The 18,506-nt window shown below is 41.2% G+C and overlaps 2 long non-coding RNA genes across 4 annotated transcripts in view; one reads left to right on the plus strand and one right to left on the minus strand.

The window, feature by feature from the left end:
• The window catches only part of LOC144799418 (uncharacterized), a 139,060-nt gene that overhangs the window by 38,280 nt on the left and 82,274 nt on the right, over positions 1–18,506 (plus strand). The gene's annotated exons all lie outside the window — the stretch shown is intronic.
• Positions 6,476–18,506, minus strand: part of LOC144799419 (uncharacterized) — a 205,239-nt gene continuing 193,208 nt past the window's right edge. The window contains exons 5-6 of one of the 2 annotated variants that reach the window (XR_013603815.1): positions 10,445–10,469; positions 6,476–6,893 (exon numbers count right to left, since the gene is read on the minus strand). This is a non-coding gene — a long non-coding RNA (uncharacterized LOC144799419). Of the gene's footprint in view, positions 6,897–10,444; positions 10,470–18,506 lie in introns of both variants that reach the window. The other variant, XR_013603814.1, reaches the window with a different exon arrangement.

Here is an 18,506-nt window from a genome sequence, read left to right on the forward strand (position 1 = left end):
TTCTCCCCTATGTCAGGTTCTTCTGAGATTCAGGTATATTCTGAGGAGGCATATATTGACATGCCCCCTCCCTTGGATGTCCAAATTTGGAAAAATTTCCTACCAATATATGGTGCTCCTCATAACCTGCTATGGGTCTTGATGTTAGTTCCAGGTTTCTAATGATAATATTAAGTAAACATTTCAAAGAAGTTCAGCGCCTCGTTATCTTGGCATATTTCTCCAAAACCGTAGAATTTCCATGAACAAATGTTAATGATATCCTCTGTATTTGCTCTAAAATGGGCCCTCAATGGTTCACCTGCTTTGTGCTCCAGAACTACATTGGGTCCGCTGTGGTGCTAGGGCCCGGGAAACCCATGTCCAGTCTTGCTTACGTTTGATCATTTGCTTCAATTGTGTCTGGCTTTGCCTGTATTCCTTTTGGATTAGTGCTCGGTTTGTCCTGTTGTCTAGTTCCTATAAATCTATATAGGGTTTGCGCGTTTAGACAACATAAGCTGTCGGATTGGTGTCCAGACTGATTCCAGACACCCCCACCGGATATGTTCGCCTGTATACCAGCTAGCTCACAGTACCACTATGAACTCCTCTTACCAAGGAGCAAATAGTTCCTGGCAACTATTGAACATGACCACCCTGTCCCATTATGGATCGTGGAAACAGTCACTCATGCTCACTTTGTCTCAGAGAGATGCACAGAGTAAATAGTGGGGATGTTTTCTATATGCATTTATTAAACCAGCGTCATTCTAGTGTAAATAGGTGTGCTGAAACAACCATAAGACAGAAACGGATATAAATGATTATAAGCACCAACAGAGTAAATGGATGGTAGATTCCTACCATAGTGCTAAAACAACTAATATAGGTAGATATATAAATACATGACAATAATAATGGTTACTCCTATGATTCAACCCTAACTAGATGTACCTAGCATGTATGGAGGTGTAGAGCGAAGAATCCCCCAAGGATGAAGCCAACCCCATTACCTGGTGTGAGACAATTAAGGACCTTTTCTTGGTCTCGAGATGGACACCCCTCGAGGTATCAGACCACTGCATGCTGAAGTGTCTGCATGCAGGAACCTCAGCGTCTTGCGTCAGTGTGTCAGCATGGAAGTCTTTCTTCTCCTACCCCAATAAAGCTATTAGGTCTGTATCCCCAAAAGGTATCCTCCTGGGTTCTACCTTGCTGGGTCATGTTGCCCGAGGATGACGGAAGGGGTGACCCTTATACATAGTTATTATGTAGAAGATGGTAATCCTGCTGTGATTCTGAGAATCCTCATGCATAATAAATGAGGCTAGTTTTCTGGGAAAACCACACAACATTTATGCAGCACCTAACTAGGTAAAAGGCCAATACCAAAAACCGTTATGTAGTACAATGGCAGGGAAAATGTAGGTGAAAGGTTAGGTGACTACCCAGGCCTATATTGGGGTACATTACAAAACATAACATCCATGCCTCGTCCCACCGGACGATCTATTAAAAAGTGAATGTCCTTCTAATCTAATGCTTTCGGTGAGGTGCTTCTTGCTCCCCTTAAAAATTATTTTGCCCCTTTATCTGTGACCTGAAGAAGTTTCGGCGATATTATTTTTTGTAACAGATGATACGAATATTTAGGAGGCTTATGGTGCAGTAAGGTTATTCCAAAGGCTTCAAAAGATTTTCTAGATGCCTAGATCAAATCAGCTGTTTCATTGGTGCTCCAAGTTGTTAGTGTTGCTTCTGGCTGATTCCTATTTTCAATCTGTTGGAATTCCACTGCAAGTACGTCAGCTGATGTTATTGCTCTCCCTTTTCATGAGTCGACAACGTTTCGACCCTCTCGTGGTACAGGGTTTTTATAGAACAACGATCTGGGGACTAAAAGTGGGACATAGTTTCAGTAAACTATGTCCCACTTTTTGTCCTGAAGAGACCCCGTACCATGAGAGGGTCGAAACGTCGTTGACTAATGAAAAGGGAGAGCCCCAACAAATTATAGAGTTGTCCTTGAAGAATTTATTGTACTATATCTTCAACTGGCTCCTCTTTTAAATTACCAATAACCAAAGTTTCAGTTCTACAATAGCACTACATTGAATTCACTGGTTTGGTAATGGTCATTTCACTGGGGTTCCCAAATCACTTTCAAATGTCAAATTGTATATAATGTAAATGCACAAATACAGAATATTGGATGCTTTTTTGTATCTCAAAGACTGGTTTGCATAATAAATTACAAATTCTGTGGGTCTATTGGTATGCCTTATTGACCTAGGGCTTCATCCTGTATCTTCTTGTTTTTATTTAAATCAAGCAAGATGTATTATTTCTTGCAAAAGCTAACTAACTAAGAAAATGAGTTCCTTATGTACATTTTTTTTGCTTATTAGCAATACCCAGTTTGCAAGGACATATGGGTCGCTCCTGTTTCTTTGTAAATACAATCCATGCAGCAGTGATGCATCAATTCTGCTTCGGGATGTGACGGTTCTGCTCGGATATGCACCATTCTGCTCAGGGATGCATTGCTCAGCAGAGAAGATAAATTGTTTTTGCTGGCAAGCACCTTCGGCCCCCTTCCAAGGGGCCAGGTCTAGGGTAGCACCAGTTGCCAGGGCAGACTCACATGTGGCAGAGTCCAGGTGTGGGAGCAAGATGTTTGGAAGCCTGTTATGTTCCTGAGGCTTCAGATCAGGAGGCCAAACAACTAGCCTTAGAGTTGTTCTGGGTTCAAGAGATGCAAGTCCAGTCCTTCTCACCCAGGCAAGAGGGCAGCAGGTCAGCACAGCAGAGCAGGAGTCCAGCAGAGTGCAGTCCGGCAGAGTGGCAGTCCTTCAACAGCATAGCAGTACTTTTACCTAGCCCCAGGCCTAGAAGTGTACTTATGTGTACTTATGTGGTGGTGTTAAAGGTCCTATTTTGTATACAATTGTGCTGCTGAATTGGGGAGAAGCTTCCAGAGGCATGCCTTTGAGGTGCACAGGTACCCTGCATGCCCTTTCCTGGCTACAGCGTATGGACAAGGGGTATGCATCCCTTTGTCTGGAGACAGGACACAGCCTATTCAGGTTTAAGTGAGGCTGGCCCCAGCTCCCTCCTCCCAACTCGGCAGGGATGGCACATTCAGTCACACCTAAACTTCCATTGTGTGTGGCTGTCTAGGAGGAATACAAAAAGCCAACTACACCTAGTCATATGAACAGAGAGAGTCTGCAGCCACCAAATGGCTAAGTTAAGAAAATGCCAACTGTCTAAAAGTGGCATTTTCAAAATTGTAATTTAAAATCCAACTTCACCATAAGTTAGGATTTTAAATTTGGAATCCAGAGACACCAAACTTGAACCAGTTATATCTTTCCATTTGGATTTACGTGTATAAATGGTAACAAATTACTCGCAAGGTTATCCGATGGGAGAGATAGGCCTTGCAGTAGTGAAAAACGAATGTAAGAGTTTTTCTCTACTACGACATTTAAAACGTAGAAGTGCATGTCCAACGTTCAAAATACATTGCACCCTGCTCTCTGGCTGTCCAGGGCCAACCCAAGGGTGATGTATATTTATTAAAAAGGAAGGTGTTGTCCTTTAAAAAGGTTTATTTGTCAGGTCAAAATTGTAGTTTAAACTGCACACAGGCTCTGCAATGGCAGGTCTGAGACATGTTTAAAAGGCTACTTAAGTGGGTGACACAGTCAGTGAATGAATGAATGAATGAATGAATGAATGCTTTATTGTGTGGTTACTCAAAACCATTACATTATGAAATGAAATGAAATGAAAAATTGCATTTGTATAGCGCATAACTGCCCTGAGGCCTCGCAGCGCTTATTACATTAAAAACTAGAATACAAAATTGAAAAAGTTAAAACCAAGAGAGTGTCGGCAAGCAAGTCTGTGTACTGGGCGCTGGTGGATACAGTGAGAAGGGTTCATAGTGGGGCAGCCCAATATGTGTCTGCAAGGTCTCTATTCATGTGTGCCCTGGGTGGCCATCAGCTTGGACCGTGTCTGATGGATATATTTTCCGAAAGAGGCCATCTGTTTTACCATCGTTAGTGTGTATAGTTGGTAAATTGCCTCCTTTGCGTGACCCCACTTGTATTAGAATAGGCCTGAGGTAGAGACTGCGAGCCGTACGCAGCGCCGAGCAACAAAATAGGAGGTGGGCCAGTGATTCTCGTTTGTATCCACAGAGCCTGCATTCCCGTGCAGCTAGTCCAGCCAGTTCAGAGGCGTATAGTTCTTTTAGGGGCAGGGGGTGTAGTCTGTAGGCTAAAATCTTATGAAGGACTGCACGGCCCACAGCCTGCGTGAGGTGGGGATTAGGGTTGTGCACAGTGTGCGGCAGGCATAGGGACTCGTGAAAGTTTCTATTAGCCAATGACTCCAGGTCCAGTTCCCGCGAACGCGCACCTACTTGTTTTTTTATCGCTTTTTGATGGCGGTATAACTGACGTGTTCAGGATTCCAGGACTCCAGGACTCTATGGCTAGATGGAGAAGATCCTTTGCCGCATTAAGAGTGGCAGACCAGGGATTCCCAGGTTCCATGAAGATATGTTTCAATACTGCCTTGAGTGGGTTCCCGTGTGCCGCTGTTGTAAGGAAGTAATATTTACTTAAGGCGGCCATCTCTTCCAGATTTTGCTGGTTGAGCGAGAACTCTAAACGGATGAGCGTATTTCTGGTGCACCTTGGTAAGTGGAACAGTCTCTTATAAGCTCTGCAGTGTATTTTTTCTAGGTCCTTGTTGAGTTTACCCGGGAACGCTTGTTGAGCATAATTGAGGGCCGGCAGTAGCTTAGCTTTGAGTACTCTTTGAATAGCCGTTGTAGAGGGGCTCTATACCGGGGCTTGTAGCTTGCAGAGTGCATAGGTGAAGGTTTTACCTTTTCCTTGAATTTTCTTTAAGTGGACGCTTGGAAGTCCCGACTCTTGGTAGCAAATGCCCAGGTAGGTGTATCGCTGTGTGGTTTCCAAGGAGAGATGACCAAGCCTCCATCTTACTGATTTTTTCTTTGGGTAGTGTCCGAAGATGATTACTTTTGATTTGGAGGAATTTGCTACCAGCCTGTTTTTCTTGTTGTATACTGCAAGTGCCGTCAGCGCCTTTTGTAACCCAATTTTAGTGTGGTCCAGGAGTACCAAATCATCAGCATATTGCATAAATTGAATTTTGGTCCCTCCGATCTTTGGGGTTGCTCAGGCTGCCCCGGACAAGGCCCAAGTCAGTGCTGAAGGCCCTATTTAGTTTACAGGCCTTAAGTACTTATAGTACTACTTTACTAGGGAATTATAAGTAAATTAATTGGGTATGAACCAATTTTACCATGTTTAGAAGTGAGAACACATGTACTTTAGCACGGGTTAGCAGTGGTAAAGTGCTCAGAGTCCTAAGGCCAGCAAAACAAGGTCAGAAAATGTTGAGGAGGAAAGCTACAAGTTGGGGGGGAAGACCAGCCTAAGACTGACAGGTCTAACAGAGAGCAAAATTAAGGGGAAAGGTAGGACAGGGGAGCATGCTCTACATAATTATGCAAGGGGATATTTCTGTCCCAAAAGCTCCAGCCAAAGCATTTAAGTCTAATAATGGGTTGTGAAACGGCAGTGACTTGTTTCCTTTCATCGCCCATCATATAACAATCTTTCGTAGGAAGCTTTGAGGAAATGACCCCAGATGGAAAACTCTTGAATAGGAATTAGATCTACAACAGTCCTGATATATGCAACAATGCAATGCTGCTTGTAGTTAAAAAAAAGCAATTAAATATGTTACCACTTGCTGGACAGAGAATCCTAATCCATGGACCTTAATGAGATTTCACAACACTACATGAGGTCTTATCATGCTCTGGAATTATATTTGATTCACATTTAAATTGGGGCTAGTTGCTTCCTACAAGAAGGCTCCACATTATGCAAAATAAAAATCTGTATGCCATTTGCTGCAAGAATGCTCACAGTCTATCAATCTAATGGCCTACTCACAGAGTCAGGTTTTTGGGGCTACATGGGAGAAACCATCCTCCAGAGAGAAGAAAGCCACAGGCAGTACAATGTCAGACTAGAGATGAAGTACAAATACAAAAAACATTAAGAATAGATTTTCTCCCTTGATGCAACCAGCATCAGGAACGATATCCCTGTAGCAGAAGGACTGTTTCAAACTACTCCAGTTCACGAAAGAGCTGATATATGTATAATATTTCCAAAACCACTACTTCGGATCGACAAGCTGCCCAAGAGAACGGGCACTGCAGGGTTGAGTTGTATAAACACTATTTATTATGTAGAAACAAACGTTTCTGACGTGTTTCCCCTCCACGAGCCCTTAGCAAGGTAGCAAGCCCCACCACCACTAGAAACCTAATGCAAACTTCATCATAGACACTGACAAAGTACTTCTAGATTAATTTAATCGGTACCCAAAATATATCTTTGCAGTAAATACCATAATTTATTCACCTTGTCCCCAATACAAATCATGAGCATGATATTTCATAAAATGCACAAAACAAATTTCACAAAACATAAAATAAAATGGAACAAAAGAATAATTATAAAAACACAATCCTTAAACATAGTAAAATCACTATGCTTAAATCTTAAGGGCCTCAAAGAGGTCCATCAAATCAATTAGAAGTTGGGGGATCCACAATTATAGGAAGCCGTACATTCTCGTATAAACGTGAAATGCTACAGCATATAGCACATTATATATACACATATATATCAGACAAGGTCTCTCCAATGCCCACAGAGGGAAATGAGACTCATTCACTGCAGGCTTCTAGTTTCATTTATTCCATTTGAAACACAAACAAAGGGTGCCTCCCCCGACGCATTTCGGTTCTTCAACCTTCCTCATGGGGTCAAAAGGCGATCATCTTGTACCTGCTGGTGAGAGAACCAATTAAATCATTCTTAACGCAACATGATCTTTTCTGATGCATTGTGGTTATGATGGTAAGTTTCAAGTTCATTGTCCCCTCAAAGTTCAAATATGTATTCCATTGTTCAAGTAGCATACAAACAGACCCTGGTGGGTACACCTTGCTCATATTTCATCGACTAAATTACCAGTCTGCAGTCCCAGAAATTGCCATATTCCAAGGGCAGACCAGCAGTCTGTGGGTGCTCCAAATAATAAAGCTATTGAATTAGTTAAGAGGGCTGTTTTTCACAGCAGTCCTCTTAACCAATCCAATAGCTTTATTATTTGATGTTGCACAAGTCCTGCATATCCAACCATCCAGTTATCTATGAATTACACACCTTAATTTCTCAAAAACTACAGAGAGGATTTATACCAAATTACAAAACACACCCTCTCTGGGTAAAGATTTGATTTCTGCCGAAATTTTGTGTAATTCCATTCAGCCCTATTGGCTGAAGTGCTGATCAAAAATCCCTATGGAAATTGCATGGGGAAATTGTGTTTTAGAACCCTCCTCTTTTTCTCAGTCTGCACTTGATGGATCACCCTGAAACTTTCCAGGTAGGAGCTGGACTGGATGAACTTTTTGATTGTTAGAAGCATTTGTCAGATAGTGCTGAAGCTACGGTCAAACCAAAAAATGTATTTTCTTTGGTAACAAGTCCTAACTATAACTACACCGGGGTGACTCCCACTGTGTAATATATTTAAAATATTCAGATGAGATTGGGCGCTTAACATCACTACAACTCCTTGTGTGATGCATTATACTGTTCTTAACTTGTATTTGAGCCTAAATGTATATGAATAAATAATCAGTAGATACTTCTTTTATAATTACTTGTGACGCTGTGCAGTGTGGTAATTTCAGATGTCATTAAACAGAATAGTGTGCAGTTCCTTGAGGAGGAAGGGCAGGTCTTTTTAAGAAGTGTCCTCACACACGCCTGAGGATGTCATGCTTCATCATAGGCCCTGCTCCTCGTTGGGCCGGCGCTGCAATGCCCGACGGGCACCCGCGAACGGGACTCTTTGGCGGAGGTCTTTTGATGAATCTGTTGGGTGAATGTGTGTGTGCGGGCTGCGTAGTGCGGTGAATGAGTGGGCTAAAATAGGTCTAGGGCAATCCAGCTGATGAGTTTATTGTATGGGAGTGATAGCCTAATTAAAATAAATGAGCCCCTGAATGGATATTATGGTCGTATAGGGATGAAACGGTGCTATGGGTCGACATGTTTTGTGCCTGTTGAGCCCCTAATGGGTCTAGTGGCACTTCATCGGGAGTGTGAGTGTAGCTAAAAGCTGTGTTTGTGAGCACTACAGCAGACCTGGTTCAGTTAAGTGTTACTGATACCCAGAAGCAGTAGGACACCCCAGATTGAATCATGCCGGAGTGCAAAGACCACAAGATTTTTGGTCAAGAGCTGACGGGGGAAGCAGAGCATGTAGGTGCTCTGGTTAGGCAGGAAACTGATCAACTTGCATCCATCCTACCCTGACTCTGTTTAATACTGCCTCCCTGGAGCATGTGTGCAGGACCTGCTTAAATATAGCTCCTGGTTCCTCTCGTTTAAGACAATTTCAGATGTCAACCATGAAATATAGAAAATTGCTTTTCTTGGACTTGTGTGTATGGCTAACGGTATGTCTTTAAGTCATAAACAAATTAACCACATCTGACAGATTGATATTACCACTTGCTTTGTTCATGCTGCGGCAGTAATTGTTTTTAACCAAAATACCTTAAACTTCTTGTAAAGGTTTAAAATATTCATATTTGTTTAACTGAGTTTGCATATACGTTATGCTGTTTATAATGGGGGTTTTCTTTACAACTAAAATGCATTTATTTGAATTGAATCAAACTGAAGTGGCATTGCTCAAAAATACCATTTCAGTAATTCAGACTGGCTACCATTTGAATCAATAGAAAGCATTTGCAAAGCTAGATATTGTGTGGACTGCCATGCCAGCCTTTGGGATTTGTCCATCTGTGTGTATCAACCTGGTTCTTACAATTCTTTATTGTTCATGGAGCTGCCGAGCCCCTTGTCAATATAAACAAAAAATATTACTAAAAGCAGAAATATTTTGGGTGTCTAAAAAAACAAACATTGCCATTGTAAGCTCTGGCACTTCCGGGAACTACTTTGTGGGCAGATATGCTCTTGGTGAAAGAGCTGAGTGCCAACACTTCAAGTTTAGTTAGCCACCCATTGCTCCATGCTGTATGTCGCAGTGGGTAGCATTAAAATGTGAATGAAACAACAACAGTTATAGATGAATAGGACTGGCTAGAAGCCCCTATGTTTAATCATGTCTAATTTTATATTACAGATATATTTTTTGTAAAATCAAAAGGTTTGGATAATGGTAGATCTACAAATAAGTTCCCTGTGTTATGACCATTCCGTCTGTCTGCAAGCAGCCAATCAAAGTAGATGTGCATATCTGGTGCCTTATTTAAGGGATAGTTTCTGATCAATGGGTGGTGCAGGTAGTCTAAATGAATTTTGTTGTGGTGCGGAACCTCCCGTTTTCTAATAGTCTATCTCTTGAGTGAATTTTGTCAATTATGCGCATGAATTCTGCTCTACAAGTGGACAAAAAGAGCAGGCATTGGCAAAGCCAATAGGTCTAACTTTTATAATGTAAGTGCTGAGCTGTTGACTTATCAATGATTGAATGTAAACTATTGTTTCAAAATGGAAACAAACAAAATCCTGAAAGAAAACATTTCTTATGGTATTTCCCAAATGTACTTTGAATTCAATGTTTTCAATCTATATAATTGTAAATGGTGTTGAGGTCGAACCCTGGGCTCAAATAATTACTACTGTACCCGGATAATCATATCGCACAATTTACCTAAGAAAGTTCCACTTATGGTTGATCATACATAAAAAAGCACCTTACCCAGCATCAGTTTAGCAGAGTGTCATAAATAAGTAATTAATAGCACTCAAAATGTTTTTAGATCAGGGGAAATAGTGAAGGGTTTTATCACAGAAATATCAAAACTAAGCAGAACAGAATAAATGATGCCATGATGGCTCAAATGCAGAGTTATGGAAAATATTCAAAATCTGTATTAATTCCAAGTTTCAAATGAGCAGTAAATTGAAGGACAGCATCTCTATTAATAAGGGAAAGACTTCTAAAATCCCTTTTGGCTCACCCTAAAATCAGGTTTTTTTTTATACACAAATCATGCATAGAAGATTTCTATAACACATGGTGTAATCCAATGTATTATTATTTGGTGATTCAGAGGAACTCACATCAACAGCATTATATGTTAGCACTATCTAATTTTCTAAGAACTCATCCTGTTTTTCCACATCACTGTCACCTGGAAATGTTTCAAACAAAATATCCAACATTAAACAAAAGTGATTCACAAATAAATAATACTAAACTGAGCTGGAGAACCCAGCAGAAGAACCTAGGGATAATGTTACAGTTAGGAACAACAGAAAGTTCATTCAGAGCATAACAGGAAAATTACCTCAACCTGTCTTCGTTCTGCAGAGCTGTGGGGAGAAAAGATTCACAGGGGAACCTGATTAGAGTGGGTGAATGAAGGAGCGAAAACAGAGACAACAGCAGCATCCATGTTATCCAATTTGGAGTTTTTCATTAATCTGGCATAACTAAATCATGCTAATAAACACACTTCTAAACTTCATAATAAAATTGGTTTAACTGCAATCATATTAATTAAGCATTTGAAATTCGGACCCTAGATAAAAATATTTAATACTCAATTTATTTTCTCACACAGACAATTGAACTTCAAAATAGTTCTAACAATGGCATGGTTTACATAACAAATTACTTTCATCCAGGAAACTATGAAGAGGATTTAAAAATAGTAGTGAAATGTGAAAATTTATAGGAAAATACTTGCAAAGGCCTAATTTACTTTTACACAAGATTTAGCCATTTGGGTCTATGCATCAGCTTAGCCAGGGAGAAGATTTATGGGTTTATAGAAGTGTCATGCTGAGTACAGCTTTTGCCTCCAATGTCAGTTGAGAGTTTTAAAGCAGATGGAATGTTCCTCATCACCATAAAAGTTTTTGTGTGCCACAACTTGAGAGTTCATGCAATATCTGCAAAGTAGGAGATAAAACAAAAACAACCTCCGAAGCCTTCTCTTCGGTCATACATACCCCAGAAAAAAATATCCCTTGTCCTGGTTTTATAAGCAATCTGGCAGTAGGGAGATCACCTGTCTGTTATGTACACAGACTGTGCGTTGTTTGGGGCCAATTTGAGTTTTCCATGACTGTAATGAACGGGTTTGTGTATAATTGTAATGCCTTAAATTCTGACAACTACATTTTATTGTTGACTTAAAAAATAGATCTAGAGAGGCCCCAATACATGTTTGGAAAAGAGCAAAAAAGGCTAGTGAGAGACTCATGGGGGAAGGCTGATATAAGAAGCATGAGAGGGTATGCTGTGTCATGAATAACACACAAAGCAGGTGGCTCCTGTAAAAAGAAAGCAATACGTTTCACCAATTTTCCCACAGTAGCAGTTGTGTAATGAAGTTGGAGTAAGATTCATTTAGTAAGAGAGCCACAGAAGAAATATTCAATATGATTAATTCATATTGTTTCATATGTGGAAAATAAATCTCTACTTGGAGACGAAAACTGTGAAAAGATGAAGGAATTGTTTTTTAGAAGCTTATCAGCCTGATCAAACATATCATTCAAATGGAATACTTTAGCTATCAGTCAATCAAAAAACAGGTGGCTAGGCACAAAACACTGTATATAATAATAATAATAATAACTGTGGGTCTCAGGAAACTCAAAGTTCTGTGTTCAAAGTGTGTCTAGTCCACTACATGAAACGCTAGGACCCATCACTACGTGGTATGGATACCCATCAGTTACACTTTCTAGACCGCCCTCTTGGTCATCATTTGGGCCAATCTCACCAAGTGGTACGTCCACAACATGCATCAGTGCACACAAACGTTGGTAACTGAAAAGCAGTGCATAAAAAATAATAAGTGATAGTGAGTGATTAAAAATGGATAGTGGGTGCAAAATTGACTTTAATAAGATGCAATCCACTTCCAAGATTAAAAAACATAGAGTGCAAAATATCAGTAGTTTTAAGCAAATATCTACTGCGTGTATAGAGAGGTCGACATGTTTCTGCAGTTACTGATACTACTTGTATCACCTGCTTCTTCAGGACCAAAGTTATATTTCGCTACTGCTTCAAAAAAGTGTGTGTGTGCATAATGAAAATAATAATACAAATATTATGATATCACCTGAAACGGTATTCTCAGTGCTCCTGTTTAGTAGAAGCTGATAGATACAGGCAAGAAGAATCATGTGTAGACGACACATATAAAGAAAAGAAAACAGAGAACAAGGAAAACACATTAGTTAGGGTTATCCATTCTGAGTTTCAACAATTGGTATCATTAATGTACTTGTATAATCCAAGTACAGAACCCAACCCCTTTTGATTTGGATATGTCTCTCACTCATCTAGAGTTTGAGAAACCGGCGCCACACCTCGCCTGGCCACAGCTCAGGAAATAGGGGCACCGCTCTATTTAGGAAAAATGAACCACAAAAATCACAGTGAAAAGCCTCGCAGAGACCGCCAAATCTCAATCAGTCGACCAAAAACGTTAGTATAATGGTCATCAACAGCTCTCATAGCACATTGCGTCAATTGTTTGTTAACAGTGCTAAGTGGATGTTATGCCTTCAAACGGAAAGATAATCTAGAAGGGAAGATAGAACAATCCATTATGATGGTATGTCATGTTAATGCGAGTCAAAGCGCCAAGGATCAACCGCATGCCAAAGAATACTTAAGCGCTACCACAGTACTGCTAAATCGGGCACACTCAGCGCGTTGATGAAAACATGTTTGGTATATATGGAGCTGCCAAACGGAAAAGTCTTAAATTCCTTTTTTGGCAATGATACTCCAATTGAAATTTCTAAGCCCCAAACATCGAGTCAGTTCGAATTCCGACTATACTCGTACTATACAGGTCAGTTTGAGATCATAACGCTTTCGCTAGTTAGTACACGAAACATTGTGCAAAAGGCAGTCTGTAGACCTACCTGTCCGTCGATACCCCAGTCTGGCGTCTGCGCTGTACGGGGAGGCGCCGGGAATTATTTGTTTGTTGTATTTCAAGATACGGAAGTACCGTCTACCCTGTCGCAGTGTCAATGCGCATGCGCCGTCCCGTGACTACGTCGAACTACAGAGTCCGAAGGGATCATGGGAAACGTAGTAGAAGGGCTCGTGTATGATGAAATATAGCCGAGCTCTTTCTTATTCAACTCTAATCGAGGTTGTTATTTGATAGTTCTGACTCAAAATTGTCTAAAATAAAGGCGATGATGTAGATTCGCAAACACGACATGAAATGTAAAAACAATTATGTCATGCCATGTAAATATCCGGACATTGCCTACAGATTAATTAGGGGCAATAATCCTGGATCTGGTGTCTCAATCGGTCTATACGCAAGACATGGTGTTATTCAATACGTATCATTTGTGCATATAGCCAAGAGTTATTGCAGCGCTCAATGTGTAGTAAGCGGCCCTCGAGAGGTCGTAAATAGATCTAATATCAATGGTCCATAATTAATTATGTGTAGCCAATGTTTGCAGACAGTCAAATGGTATCGATAGACCCTGTGGACAATAGAGCATACAGGCGCTCTCTCATTGTTCTTAAGGGCAGTGTATGCAATCTAGCGCCATCTAAGGCAAGAAGGTACTCACGACCTGTCAGCTCAAAGCGAAGATATAGTACTGGAGGTCAAACAGGGATCACACTATAATGTAGTCCATGGAATATCTTCATTGAGACCATTTTTATATGTATTCAGACGATACACCCATTTTTGTTCCAATTTGAAAAGGTGTTTCGTGATATCAGTAACATGCCGGGGAATCCGTGGCTGTTCCAACACTGTCCAAGAAAAGTCTGTGGGAGCGTGTCCTACCTCCAAGAAATGGTTCGTGAGGCGGGTAGTTTGTTTTTTACACCGGATCGTGCTTTTATGCTCCGATATCCTGACTTTCATTTTTCTTGTCGTCATTCCGACATATTGTAAGGGACAGGGGCATCTAATGAGGTAGATGAGAATGGAACTGTTACAGTTAGTAAACTGTTTTTGTTCCCAGCGTCTTGAAGTCCCTATGTCGATGCTTGTGGAGTGGGTTGTTTGAGCACAGGCAGCACAATTACCACAGGGGTGGTGACCCTCAACCGGTTGCAAATCCCATAAAGTTCCCACTTGGTGAGTTTTCTTCGGTCCTGGTCTAGTATGCACTAGCCGTTCTTTCAAGCTTGGTCCTCTCTTGTATGCAAACAGTGGTATAGGAAGGTTATCAGGACCAGTATTCAGGATCTTCCAGTGTAGTTTCACAATTTTTTTGATTGCGTTGGATCGTGTATTAAAGGTGTTTACAAACGATATCCTCTCATTTTTTTGTTTAGGACAGGCCACCTCCAATAATGATTCACGATTGTTATTGGAGGCTCTCTTTTTGGAGTCTCGAATCAATTTTTTGGGATACTTCTTATCACGGAGACATTGTTCAAGTTCTCCTGCATGTTTGTGGAACCCCTCTTTGGTACTGCAATTACGTTGAATACGCAGAAATTGCCCGAAGGGCAGATTGTCCCGAAGCGCCTTCGGATGACAGCTGTCGTATTTGAGCAATGAATTTCGTGCCATAGGTTTCTTATACAGTTCAGACACCAAGCCCCCTGTAGTGGCCGTGATACGGAGGTCCAAAAATGCCAAGGTGGTTTCTGAAAATTCAATGGTGAAGCGTAGGAACAAGTTCTGATTGTTCAGCCACAAATGAAAGGCCTTTAATTCACTCTGGGAACTTTATGGGATTTTCCACTGGTTGAGAGTCACCACCCCTGTGGTAATTGTGCTGCCTGTGCTCAAACAACCCACTCCACAAGCATCGACATAGGGACTTCAAGACGCTGGGAACAAAAACAGTTTACTAACTGTAACAGTTCCAATCTCATCTACCTCATTAGATGCCCCTGTCCCTTACAATATGTCGGAATGACGACAAGAAAAATAAAAGTCAGGATATCGGAGCATAAAAGCACGATCCGGTGTAAAAAAAGAGCTACCCGCCTCACGAACCATTTCTTGGAGGTAGGGCATGATCCCACAGACTTTTCTTGGACAGTGTTGGAACAGCCACGGATTCCCCCGCATGTTACTGATATCACGAAACACCTTTTCAAATTGGAACAAAACTGGGTGTATCGTCTGAATACAGATAAAAATGGTCTCAACGAAGATATTCCATGGACTACATTATAGTGTGATCCCTGTTTGACCTCCAGTACTATATCTTCGCTTTGAGCTGACAGGTCGTGAGTACCTTCTTGCCTTAGATGGCGCTAGATTGCATACACTGCCCTTAAGAACAATGAGAGAGCGCCTGTATGCTCTATTGTCCACAGGGTCTATCGATACCATTTGACTGTCTGCAAAAATTGGCTACACAATTAATTATGGACAATTGATATTAGATCTATTCACGACCTCTCGAGTGCCGCTTACTACACATTGAGCGCTGCAATAACTATTGGCTATATGCTCAAATGATACGTATTGAATAACACCATGTCTTGCGTATAGACCGATTGAGACACCAGATCCAGGATTATTGCCCCTAATTCATCTGTAGGCAATGTCCGGATATTTACATGGCATGACATAATTGTTTTTACATTTCATGTTGTGTTTGCGAATCTACATCATCGCCTTTATTTTAGACAATTTTGAGTCAGAACTATCAAATAACAACCTCGATTAGAGTTTGAATAAGAAAGAGCTCGGCTATATTTCATCATACACGAGCCCTTCTACTACATTTCCCATGATCCCTTCGGACTCTGTAGTTCGACGTAGTCGCGGGACGGCGCATGCGCATTGACACTGCCACAGGGTAGACGGTACTTCCGTATCTTGAAATACAACAAACAAACAATTCCCGGCGCCTCCCCGTACAGCACAGACGCCAGACTGGGGTATCGACGGACAGGTATGTCTACAGACTGCCTTTTGCACAATGTTTCGTGTACTAACTAGTGAAAGCGTTATGATCTCGAACTGACCTGTATAGTACGAGTATAGTCGGAATTCGAACTGACTCTTGCTCGATGTTTGGGGCTTAGAAATTTCAAATGGAGTATCATTGCCAAAAAAGGAATTTAAGACTTTTCCGTTTGGCAGCTCCATAAATACCAAACATGTTTTCATCAACGCGCTGAGTGTGCCCGATTTAGCAGTACTGTGGTAGCGCTTAAGTATTCTTTGGCATGCGGTTGATCCTTGGCGCTTTGACTCGCATTAACATGACATACCATCATAATGGATTGTTCTATCTTCCCTTCTAGATTATCTTTCCGTTTGAAGGCATAACATCCACTTAGCACTGTAAACAAACAATTGACGCAATGTGCTATGAGAGCTGTTGATGACCATTATACTAACGTTTTTGGTCGACTGATTGAGATTTGGCGGTCTCTGGGAGGCTTTTCACTGTGATTTTTGTGGTTCCTTTATCCTAAATAGAGCGGTGCCCCTATTTCCTGAGCTGTGGCCAGGCGAGGTGTGGCGCCGGTTTCTGAAACTCTAGGTGAGTGAGAGACATATCCAAATCAAAAGGGGTTGGGTTCTGTACGTGGATTATACAAGTACAGTAATGATACCAATTGTTGAAACTCAGAATGGATAACCCTAACTAATGTGTTTTCCTTGTTCTCTGTTTTCTTTTCTTTATATGTGTCGTCTACACATGATTCTTCTTGCCTGTATCTATCAGCTTCTACTAAACAGGAGCACTGAGAATACCGTTTCAGGTGATATCATAATATTTGTATTATTATTTTCATTATGCACACACGCACTTTTTTGAAGCAGTAGCGAAATATAACTTTGGTCCTGAAGAAGCAGGTGATACAAGTAGTATCAGTAACTGCAGAAACATGTTGACCTCTCTATACACGCAGTAGATATTTGCTTAAAACTACTGATATTTTGCACTCTATGTTTTTTAATCTTGGAAGTGGATTGCATCTTATTAAAGTCAATTTTGCACCCACTATCCATTTTTAATCACTCACTATCACTTATTATTTTTTATGCACTGCTTTTCAGTTACCAACGTTTGTGTGCACTGATGGCACGTTGTGGACGTACCACTTGGTGAGATTGGCCCAAATGATGACCAAGAGGGCGGTCTAGAAAGTGTAACCGATGGGTATCCATACCACGTAGTGATGGGTCCTAGCATTTCAGGTAGTGGACTAGACACACTTTGAACACAGAACTTTGAGTTTCCTGAGACCCACAGTTATTATTATTATATACAGTGCTTTGTAAGGGGTTTATAACTGTGATTAGGTCTTTAAATATTTCCCTGGGACCCTACTCTCTCCGTATATGTGTTGTGGCTAAGCACAAAAGCCACACTGCCCTGTGCAACCAAAATTGTATAGAACAGAATTAGTAACTCATACAAATGATGGCCAAAGGAGGAAAAGAGGGACCCAACACTTTTTGGAAAACCATAAGTATTCCATTAATAAACAGAAGAACCCAGGAGCACCTTCAATTGTAAAAATTCAACAGTCAAGTCCAATAGTGATTCTGTATACTTTATTTCAATCTTTAGAACAGGTTCATAGGCTTCTTGTAACCACAAGCCCAGGTATCTACATATCCACATCAAGCCAAGCCCTGATGAAGTCGGAGGCAGACCTGCTGTAACGAAGAAACAAGTGTTGGCTTAATGTGGAAATAACAAAACGTGGCCTTGTAGTTTAAAGAAGCCTGTGGATCTGTTTTGAAGATTGAAATAAAGAATACAGGATCACTATTGGACTTTACTGTTGAATTTCGCAAACATTTTCAAACTTGTGCCGCTCCCTTCCATTCCTTGCTATGTCTCTCTATTTCCGTCCATTCAGTCTTCCTCTCTCTCCTTCTCTCTGTTCACCCACTGTTTCCCTCTCTCTCTCTTGAAGCACCCGTGCCTCACTGCAAATATTAAACAGGTATTAACTTTGGAGCTGGGAAAGTGAAAGAGGCTCCAGGCTCCAATAGCTCCAGCTCACCAAAGTAAAAGGCCAATCCAGTCATGGTGGCTATGAGCTAATGCAGACCCGGCAAGGTTCTTGTATGCCAACATTTTATGCCTTTACTTTCTATATGAAAGCCAGTGATAGAAACTGTCAGACACTGAGAAGTGACCAAGTTTTCAAGGCGGTGTTGGCGGGGTGGTCTAGGCTCTGCTTCTGTTGGTCAGTATCTAGAAACCCATTATGGGGATTAGTGAGCTATACAGCCGCGGCCAGTAGGGGAGTACCTGCCGAGGCGGTGACGTGGGGAGGGGGAGGGGCAGGGTGGGGGTTAGTAATGTATGGACAATGGAGGTTTGCAGGTAAGTAAACATTTAAATAAATCAAACGAATTTTGTTGCGCGCACTGCATTGCATTTGGGGATGCAGTGCACACA

Source organism: Lissotriton helveticus, chromosome 12 (assembly GCF_964261635.1).
Source record: "Lissotriton helveticus chromosome 12, aLisHel1.1, whole genome shotgun sequence".
NCBI lineage: Eukaryota > Metazoa > Chordata > Amphibia > Caudata > Salamandridae > Lissotriton > Lissotriton helveticus.